The sequence below is a fragment of the Apium graveolens genome, chromosome 9, assembly GCF_009905375.1.
Source record: "Apium graveolens cultivar Ventura chromosome 9, ASM990537v1, whole genome shotgun sequence".
NCBI classification, from domain to species: domain Eukaryota; kingdom Viridiplantae; phylum Streptophyta; class Magnoliopsida; order Apiales; family Apiaceae; genus Apium; species Apium graveolens.
In genome coordinates, this window is record NC_133655.1 from 116,790,578 (window position 1) to 116,802,445 (window position 11,868).

Below are 11,868 nucleotides of genomic sequence, written 5' to 3' on the forward strand. Positions count from 1 at the left end.
AATTCCTTTACTTCCATATGACTGATCAAATTTTGGAAAATAGAAACAGCTGAAAAAGGAGTAATAAAGTTATGGTAGTATTCGGAATGGAAACACATTCGTGATACTAAGGTTGACGTGGTTATTAAAAAGTTATAGAACGCTAACGAGCAAAAGTGTAACCAGTATAATATTATGTACGGAAGATAGTAACGACTACGAACTGGAAAATGATGGGTAGTGAGAAGCAAAAGCTATAATGCGAGAAGCTATAATGAGAATCTGTGCAATAGACTTGAAAGAATTTGGAATGATCACTTAACGAGGATTGAGTTTTCTTACGACAATAGATCATATGTCAGTATTGAGATATCGCCTTATGAGATCCTTGGGGGAAGACAATGTCGATCTCTCTTATGTTAGGATGAAGTTGTAGAGCGCAAAATGCTCGGACCAGCAGTGGTCCAAAGGACCAAGGATATGATAGATCTAATCAGAGGACGGCTGGTAGTAGCCCAAGATGGACATGATACATATGTTGATTTGACACGAAAGGACAAGGAATAGGAAGTAGGGGACCTAGTGCTGTTATAGGTATTCCCTCGGAAAGGATTGATGAGATTCGGAAAGAAAGGAAAGCTAAGTCCACAATATGTCGGACCCTTGGATATATTAAGAAGTATTGGGAGGTTAGCATATGAGCTAGCCTTACCCCAGAACATGTAGCAAGTCATAACGTGTTTCACGTATCAATGTTAAGGAAGTGTAATTCGGATGCCAGACAAATAGGGGCATATGAGCGCATAGACATGCAACCCGACGTAACCTATATGGAGCAACCAGGAAGGGTTATAGAGTGAAAAGGAACAAGTGCTTAGGAGAAGGATTATCAAACTAGGCAGAGTTTGGTGGTGGGACCACAATGTGGGAAAATTTACTCGAGAGTTAGAAAGTGCAATGCTAAGAGAGTATCCCTATTCATTTTCTATCTGATTCCGGGACGGAATCCTTTTGAGGGGAGACTGTAATAACCCCAATTTTTTTGGAAATTTTTGAAACCCTTATGAATAGTGTTTTGCTGAATGAGAAAACTTTTCATGCCACACTATGTAGGGGTTCTGTTATTGGTCTTCTGGGATATTATTAGTACTCTATGTGGTATATAAGTGTATGTAAAGATCCTCAGAATCCAATTCCGAACACTTTGATTTTCCCGGAAATCCACTAGATACGGAAATAATTGAGTATAAGGTAACAGGATAAAAAGGATTTAAATTAAAGGATTATAAGAGAGGATCATAAAAGGAATATAATGTATTGAGAAAGGTTAAGGAAACCCAAGTAATAAGATCCCGGGTATGATCCCTCAAACGATAAACGAAAACGAAAGTTAAGCGAACCGTATAACAGATCAGCGGTCATTAGGCAAACAATTAGGAAGTTAATCAAAGGGATTAGAGAGGATGATGTCACCCAACCAATGAGAAGAGGACAAGGAGGGGAGGATGACATCATGAGGATGACCTAAGCATGACATAAGGGAAGGAGGTGTGGTTGATTAATAACCACACAAATTTCATGGTTAAAAAGGTAATTTACCGAAATCAAAAGCTAGTAACAAAGCAAACAACTCACAAAACACAAAGATATTTCATTTCTTCATGAAGCTCTCGGCTTCTTTCTTAACAAAATGAAGATCCAAGCTCCACCACTTACTATTTAGCAAGGTATTTATCTAAGCTTCCCCATGGATAGTTACATACCTCCTATAAGTTTAAGCTTCTAATTCCAAGCCAATATTTTTCTATAAATCATGGAAGAAGATGGTGAATAGTGTTTTTCAAGAACTAAAATTTGTGTTCTTGAAGTTTTGTTTAGATTAAGCTTGGATAAGGACTTTAAGGGTGATTCCAAGCCATTCTCTTGATTCTCCACTCTCCAAGGAAGGTATAAACTACAAACCCTAGCTTTAGTTTTGAGTAATTAGGAATGAATCTGTTTGATATAGTATATGTGAAGCATGATGCTTGTTTGTTTAAAGTTTGGTTGAGTTTGTAGAGATTAGTTGGTTTTGTGGTATTTTTGGGGTTGTAAATCTTGATAATTAGTTAAGGAACCTAAGTAAAGCTTTTAGTTCATGTGGGGAATAAGTATAAATTGTTAATGTGGAGTTGTTGGGGCTGTTATGATGTAGTATGGATGGAGTTTTGATTGGGTTGTGAATTGGGATTGATTGGTGGTTGTTTTGGAATGGTTTAAATTTGGGAAATCGCGTAAACATAGCCGTCGTAATGCCCGATTTACCGTAGACTGTTTTTGTTCTTAACATCAGAACCCTTGAACTCACTGCTAGGTTTTGACCATTGCCATGTTTAGATAGTTCATGTTACGAGCTTCGTTTTGATATGTGGTTCGTTTGATTCCGATGAATGGTTTAGGAGAAACGGCCGTTTTAAGTAACGACGTTTCGCGAACGAACCCTTACCCCTCGCCTTACTTTGAAACATAGGTTAAAGACGTTAAAGGACTAATTGAAGTATGAAACATTTATGTAAGGTGTAATAGGCAGTTGGTAAGACACTTGCGAAAGAATCGCCTTAAAACTCGTAATGGTTAATTTATTAAAAATGGTGGAGCCGAGGGTACTCGAGTGACTTAAGAGAATCAGTAAGCGCAAAGCGAGCGTTAGAGTCTAAGTTGGTTGTATAGATTTACAAGTGACTTTGGTTTAATTCCAACTTACTTGTTGTTTATAGGTTACCAGACTCGTCCCGAGCCATTCGTAACCCCCAGTCGCTCAGGCAAGTTTTCTATCCGTTATACTGTTGTTGTGATGTATACACTTGTATATGCATTATCTTGTAATAGATGCATGACGGTTATATTAGCAAATTTTTGCGATATATTGTAGCATGTGATATGGTACATATGCATGCCTGTTTCGTATTCTTGCCATATATATCTGTTGGTTCAGTTGATAATACCTATGCTAGAGAATAGCGGTAAATTGCATATACCCTTAGTATAGGGACCCAAAGGTGAAAACATTTTCTAAAACCGGGAGTCGGGGATCCCAAGTAGATTTTATATATATATATATATATATATTTATATATATATGGTTATAGTTTTCAAAACTATTAATCGAATAAGGTTTATTCGATAACTTTATTTTATTATTGAATATTATTTCGAATATTCATCCGAGGACTTATGACTCCTTTATTTTATTATTGAATATTATTTCGAATATTCATCCGAGGACTTATGACTCCTTTATTTTATTATTGAATATTATTTCAAATATTCATTCGAGGGCTTATGACTCAGCTTAATTTATTTATTGAATATTATTTGAATATTCATTTGAGGATCTATGACTCCGATTATTTGATGAGATATATTCTTTATTTTATTAAAGAATAATGTTTCGATAATCAAACTTATTTTCGATTATTCAAATAAAGATAGTACTTTTGTATAAGTATATCTTTGATTATTTAATTTTCATTCAAGTAAGAGTTTTAAAACTTCTACTTCAATTATTTTTATTAAAATTATTCTTTATGGAAATATTATTTAAATAATAATATTCAGATATTTTCTAATATATCGGGACTGATTTATTTTAATAAATCAGCAGTACTCCAAACATTCTTAAAAATGTTTTCGAGTCTACAAAATGATTTTTAAAGTTAGAGTGGACCCCAAAACTCATTTTTTTTATATTTAAGATCTTCCTTTCAAAAGGGATTTAAATACTCGCTCAAAACCTGGGGGATCCAGCTCTATGGTGCATTTTACATTCGCAACGTGGTTGCTGTTTTGAGAAAACAAATGAATTGATTACTTACCCAACGTTCGGGAAGTAAGCCCATCTAATTGAGTCGGCATAAGCGACAGGCCGGGGTACGGTCTATCAAAGTGTAAGTGGCTGGGTGGCAGTCCATCAACGCGTAAGAGGCCGGGTGGCGGTCCAGCACAAGGTCCTTATGTGGCCAGGGTGATGACCGGTGGGGGATTCATCCATCTACTAGTAGAAAAGGTTACTGATTGGTATCTTTGCCTGATCAGCAAGATATCAGGTTTATGCCAAAATTCTTTCCTTTCCAAATTTATTGGATATTGCAATTCTGTTCATACTTTACATGACAGAAGTTTTCAGGAAATGTATGTATATATAGGTGTATATATATCGGGGTTTAATGAAGTATATCATAACTTCATTTCCTTCAAAATATTTCAAAGATTGAATCTATTCAAGTCTTATCTTGTAGTCTCATCAGTGTGATGAACTTTTGAAACTAATTATAACTTGAACGATGGTAGTTCAAGTAGTATTTGGAAAAGATATAAGTATATTGGAGTATCTTGTAACTTCATCTTTTAAACTTATATCTAGTAAATGATTATCTTATGCATGACAAAGATTTTCAGAAAAACGTTGAGACAAGGTTAGATATATGAGATCACCTTGCAATGATATTTTTATACAGTTATACACTGGAACTCTGTGTGTATTATGCATGGAAGAGGACTTCCCATATTTTGAAAAGTATATGTGTATATATATATACTGAATATTTTGTGACTTCATCGCATTAAGATATCAACTTGGTTCATTTCTTCTTGACCAAGACTTTCATGAGTACTATGAGAATGCTCATATATTGTAAATCACTATACATATTATTTTGGTGGGCTTGTTGCTCACCCTTGCTTTCTTCTTTCATCACACAACATCAGATAGACAAGATGATCAGGACCAAGCTCCCAATTCGCGAGCGGATGGGAAATGTTCCGCAGTTTCCTATAGGCGTTGATGTCGCTGTAGCTGAGGTAGGAACTACCAATAGGCTAGGCTTTCAACTTTTGATGTACCAGATTATGTATATTTATGAATTGTAATAATGGAAAAGAAATGTAAATTTATTCAGAAACCTTTTTAAGGTGTATTGGCATATATTATGGAATAAAATGACTTGTGATTATTTTGGATATTCATCTCTGAGACTATAACTTGTGGTGTGTGTGTTTATTGTGGGGTCACAGTACAGAGTAGTTGATTGTTTATTAAGATTGGGTGTTATTAAGGGAAATGGAACTCGTGACTACCCAGATCTCCGACCCCGGATTTGGGGGTGTTACACTGCCCTTGCATGCACTTTTGCTTGGTTATTGGAGAAGGGCACTTTAGTACATTCCAAATTCCACTATTGAATTAGTGCATGATGAACCAAAAAGAGAGGAGTTAACCCAAAACCACACTTCACTCAAGCTCATCATTTTCACTCTCCAATTTTCTCTCCTCACTCTCTCTTTTTCTTCAACGGCCGAAGCCCCCTTCCCCCATTCCATTAAATTTTTCTTCATCAAATCCTTGCCATTCTAGTGTAATTCCATTACCCATTCATATAATATACACTTTACAAGAAGTTCCATGCTTAGGAGGTGAAGTTTAATGCTTGCATGTCTTGATTTTATGTGATCTCCAAAGAATAAAACTAAGTGTTTCCATGAATAAAACTCTTTTAAAACCTTTGAATGCTACTGATATTTAGTTGTAAAGTCATATTGTACTTTGCATGTTAGAGATAGGGCATTATTTTCAAGTATAATCATGTTATATATGCTCTTCTTTTCGAAAATGTACATGCATGCTTAGTTTGTGTTAAATTCGACTTTATATGTTCTTAAAACAAATTGTTTCCTTGATATTATGCTTGATCTTAGTTTTTAAAAGATAGTGTGCATGATCCTTTGAAGTAGTTAAGTATTTTAAGTTGAATTGAAGAGCTAATAACCCTCTTGTTTAGTCGAACTTGATTTAGTGATCATCTTGAGTTGCATGTTAAGTTTAAGTTTGCATCTTGGTGCTATAGGGAATGAATGATCTCCATTATTGGTTGAGGCCTTAGTTTAGAGTTTTATAGTAGTAAATTTGCTTGGTTGAGATTTAATTCGTAGTTTTATAGTGGGAGTTAAGGTGGAAAGGATAGGATAGAATCCTAAAAATTGTTTCAGATTTGCATGTGAGTTTTGTGTTGATTTTGAATGGGCATTTCTTAGGCATTGTTAGGTCCAAGCCACGGGGAGTTAATACTTGGGTTATAATTGAGTCTAGAAGTCACAAATTAGAGAAACCCAACCATTTAGTGAGGTGCACACACCAAAATTTAGAATCTGCCAGAACAGGGGACAATTTGAGTTTAGTGCCTTTTAGAGGTCAAAAAGTCGAATTAAGAGTAGGCCCTCATTAGTCCTTGATTAGTATTGATAGTAGAGAGTTTAAAGAAGAGTTTTAACTCGAATCATGGAGGTTTAGAGTAAGAACCAATGAGTTTAAGTTGGCCAAAAACAGGGCAGTTTTCAGGACACCCATTTAGATTTGTGTCAACTTTGAGGTGAGGCCCAAGGAAAACTAGGAAGGCCCTTAGTTTCATTCCAAGTGCACAGGTTATCTTAGAGTATTAAGAATCCATTAGTTCAGTTTTGGTTAGAAATATTCGAGCTTTATTTGTGGCAAAAACCGAGAGTCACCTAAGGTGTCGCCATGAGTGTGCAAGTGAGGACGCTTTCTTTTAGCGTTTAGTTTTGTGGACCCTATGAGTGAGGCATGAGTAAGCCCTAGTGTTTGAATTTAGATATAGGTCAGTAGAGTGTTAGGCCTAGGTTTTGACTAAGGGAATTGGAACCACCAAGCGTAGGCCCTTGAAGAGTCGTGACTAGTTTAGTAGTGTTTCACAAGTGGAATTATGGAAATTTTAGAGTGAGATCATTCAAGTCCCGAGTAAAGCACCGAGTCTAAATAATAGTATATGATACCTATCTATGTTATGTGCTCCAAGGTGCTATTACCTATATATATTCATGGTATTATGTGTTAACTTAGTGTCTTACGCAATATAAGACACTAAGCGTTACTTGGAGTCAATTTGTGCATTTAGCGTTAGGGTTGTTCGGTTGCATAGAGTCCGTAGTAATGAGGGTTCTTATCATTGTGTAGGATTAATTAAATATAGGAAGCTTGCTGTCAAGGTCGAGTAGTGCTCCCGTCGCTCGTAAGACAAGTCGTGTGTACTCAAGCCTTCTCAAGGCAAGTGTACCCCTCTTTCATATTTATGTTATGTAAGTGTTATACCTTCCTAAACTTATATATGCAAGTGTCCCTCCCTTGTAAAATTATATTGTGCAAGTATATTCCTCTTGTTAAACTTTTATTATGCAAGTAATCTGAGATACTAATCGGAATCATGATAGCATGCTTGATAAAATAATTTGATATTGCTTTATTATCGCAAGTACCCAAACTTAATTTGAGTTAGTATAATTGTTATACCCTGATCACCCAAACTTATTCAGAATCGTTTCGTACCCTTAATAATCATTTATTTACCTTTGTTGTTTTCCCCTTGACTTTGTGTTCAAATATACTTATTTATTATACCTTATCAAATATCCTTGCAAACTTGAGAATGTTAATCCCTTCGAATCGTATTACCATTTTCGATTGTCTTTCATTTCCTTTTCATTAAACTCTGAGATAACGATACATTTGTACACTTTCTTATTACCCTCCCACTATGATACCCGAGTATTGAAACTTCTTTGATACCCTCTGTTGTAACCATAATTGAGATTCCTACCCTTGTGGTACGTTGTTCGAACTCTTTTTCAAAACTTCCTTCCACAACTAGCGAACCGTTGTTACTCAACTTGATTGTTGATCGTAATCCTAACTTTTGATTGTTAATCGTAATCCTGTTGTTGGAATCCCTTGGAGTTGGAATGTTTGATATCCTTTATTACCTCTGGCATCGGTTTATAATGAAAATTTGCTTAAATGGATTTTTGAACAAAAGAAATGTTTTCTTGAGAATTGGTGGATTGAACTAAGACGCAAGTCCCTTTCACACTGACTTATTAGGCTTAAAAGTTGCCTAGGGATCCCAACTAAATTTGTTAGAACCCAGCGAGGTTCGGGATTACTTCGCGGCTGATCACCGGCTGTAATCCGTAGCGTCATAAAATGATTTTTGAGATACGATTTGATTCAAAAAGGTTTTGATCTGAATAATGATGCCATCTCCCAAGCTTTGAACTTATACATTGTTATTTTCCAGTTGTTGCAAATTTTGAATTGTTGTTAATATTCCATCTATTGATTATATACCTTGCTGAGAACTCGACTCACTTCTTGCTATTATTTATGTATTTCAGCTAGCAAGTATGGTTATATTCAAGAAGACCGTCCGTAAGTCCACTGGAGATGCTGAGGCTTATGTGAGAGCTCAGGTAGATAGCTGAAAGTCTGTTGTGTGGACCGGTAGTTTTGAATTATAATAATTGGTAGTGTTGGACTGTTCTTCAAACACTAAACCTAGAAATCTTTGATATTGTCTATAAATAGTCGTTTGTAACATTTTATTATTATTAGGTTGATTATGTTAGTGTAATTTGGGGTTGTGACATATTTACTTTTTTATATGTGTGCTTGAATGCTTTTAAATGTTAAATCCAAATCAGTTTTACATGCTAAAACTTCAGATATTCTTAATAGTGCATGTGAATAAACTAATCTCTGTTTAAGTTCATGTGACCACTTTAGTACATATTAAGTACTACAGGAAGTAACTGTTGTTAAAGAAGAAATTTATGGAAGATATTATTCTTAGTCAATGAAAATTATTATCTTTGAGTGTACTTAACTATCCAAACATGTCTTTTCAAGACATACTTTTGAGACTTTCTTTTATTCTAGAAAGTTGCTCACACTCAATTCTTAAATTTATATATCTTACATCTTAAATTTATTCTCACAACTGAAACACTTGAATTATTTTCTCAAATGTTGCCAAAAAATCAAGTGACATAATTCTTAAATTATGTTCACCACTCAGAATCAACATTTAGTTGGTTAGAGACTACTTGCTGAGGTAGATCTTAATGATACTAATAGAGACACAGAGATTTCATCAGTTTTTACTGAAGAATCTGTGATAGCTTTCAATAAAAACATTCAAGTGTTAGTTTTTTGCAAGAAGAACAAGGTTTGAGATAATGGTACATGACAGTAACCTGATCAAATCCTCTTCAATTTAAATGGAGATTCTAATTATTGATGAACAATGACCGTCATAACCACAGTATCTACTGTGAGCTTAATTGTGAATTCACAAGGTATAAAGACCGTTATTACTTTATCAACATTTATTTTAAATACTGATTTAGTTTTTTAGCATTTATTATATATTTTTCATGATATAAATCATGTTGACATGATTACTTCTAGACCTTATTTAAGGACAACCTCTAGTTGTATGATCACAGATCACCCTTCTTTCGCCACCTCTTATTTATGTAGGATAATCTTTCTGAGCCTTTTTCTGTGAGATGTGTGAAACGATTGAGAGAAAAACATAATTTAAGAGAGGCGGGATCCTTCCTGGAAAAAGGAGAGGTAGATGAGAAATAGGATTTAGTAATCCTTGTGAGGAAGCTCTGACTATTAAAAGTCATGAGATGTGTGGTATGAGGAGTAGTGAGACTACTGTAAAAGAATAGAGAGATTAAGTTTTATTTGCTCTATGTTTGTAGATGCTCAGGGTACTAAAGGAACAGATGCTGAACAAGAGTCTGTTGAATCTCAGGAAAATTCTAATGTACCAAAGGCTATTAATCTCCCTGCAAGTCTAAGTACTGATACTTTCTTGCAGTCCATACATTCTACTATTCCATCACATGAGATAATCCTTTTTTTTGTTGAAAAATAGTCCATTTACTCTACATTTCCATCACCTGAGGAAATCCTTCTTGTTGCTGAAGATGTAGTAGCATAGCAGTCCATTCGTAAAGTTTCATCCATTTCAGAATCACCACAACATTCTACAAGAACGGAGCTCCTGGAAGTTAATCTTTAAGCTCCAGTTCATTTATCTACAATACTTGAAGATGTGGAGTTAATTGCTGAAGGAGCGGAAGCTTCTGAAACTACTGCATCATATACAACACCATTTTCTCATTCAATGCTACATGCTGAAGCTGGTGATAAAGTTTAGCAATTAGTACAAGATCCAGCTGCTATTGAAAAATCTAATGATGGTAAAGAAACTCATGTATCTAATGCTATGTTAGATCTTCAGGATGATCTTTTCTTTCCTGAAGATATGCCTATGCATGTAAGACAACAGAAAATGAAGGAGTTAGATGCTAAGAAGAAATAAGATTATTCTGATAATCTCTGGAATGCTCATTGGAAAGATGATACATATCTTATTTCCAGAACACAAGCCATTGCACATCTGGAAACAATGGAACAGAAGATTACAGATCCGGACATGTTGAATCATCTGAAAGCATGAAGCAACTACTACTCAAATAAATCAGATCAAAGAATCATTGATTGCTTCAAATATGCCTACTCATCAGGAAATTCAGAAATAAATTTCACCAATAGTTGCCAGACAAACTGCAATAGAAGTCAGTCAAGCTAGATTTGAAGCTAATCAATCTCGAATGTCTGATCAACTTACAAAACTACAAAATTCAATGGAGCTGATTCTTTCTCTACTGCATGGTGATGATGCCAAAAAGGGGGAGAAAATTATTAAATCTAAATACAAGCAGCTGTCATTGATAAGTACAAAGAAGAAAAATTTAATTATATGATTCTGAGGTGAGTAGGAGAATATTTGCAAAAGAAAATCCTTGATTTGATCATGAACATCTAAGGAAAATGGAGGAAGACTTTAGAAAGTCTATGAACACAACAAATGCTGATATTGATGTTATTTCTCAAGTACTTTATGAAGATGATCCTTCTAACAAACCAACCAGAGGTATAGTTATAAGGGAAATCAGTCAGGCAGAAGATGAAAGATCTTTCAGATCAGAAGTTATAGGAACTGCTGACAAGAAGCTTAAAGGAAAAGAGAAGATAGAAGAACAATCAAATATTTCAAAGCTTAAAGCCAAAGTTATTACAAAGAATAAGTTAGTATCTAAGTAATTTAAATCTCAAACTCTGATAGATCTAATCTATAGAGTACTTCAAGATCACGATACTGAAGAAAAATGTGAAGAAGCAGAAATCATCCAAGCTTGTCAAAGAAGGAAGATTTCTGGAAGCATTCTGAGCTGAGGAAGTGGAATTAACCTCTGACATAGCTTGCTTGTGCGGACACCCATCAATTCAAGTTAAAGAGGCAGTTCAGGATAAAGAGTAAAGTATGATATTCATTGAAGCAAGATTGAATATGCATACTTGATTCTTACATTTAGATAGTTTTGACATCATCAATTGGAACTTGTCCATATTTCCATAATGAACAAGTTGGGGGAGATTGTTAGGAGCAATTGATGATATCAAACGGAAACTATCAGAAGTTCACTTCAGAACATATATATCAACGGATGCTGATGACATCAATGAATGATGAGATATCGACGGATGATGATGTCAACGGATAATGAAATCAGTATTTGTCACATCAGTTGATCTTCGGTGAGGAAAATGAAACAAAAACTCAAGGCGGTAAAGGAATTTATCTCAAAAGCAATTATATAGGTTTACTTGTTGGTAATAGAATAAGATTCCTTATACATTATGTAGTTGTGCTCTATATATAGCACATATTAGGTTCATGATATATGCATTGCGATATTGTTATATCTTTCGCATAACCTAGCAGGTCTCAAGGATAAATTTTCATCCTTTCGAGAGAGTACGTTTGTAATAAGTTTTTATCAGTTAATATAAAAACTGTTAATTCTGTTGAAACTTTATCGAATAGATTGTATTAACTGTATTCACCACCCTCCACTGTTGATTAAGGGCCTAACATCAAATAAACATTATATTTTATATCCGATATGATCCAACGGGGTACC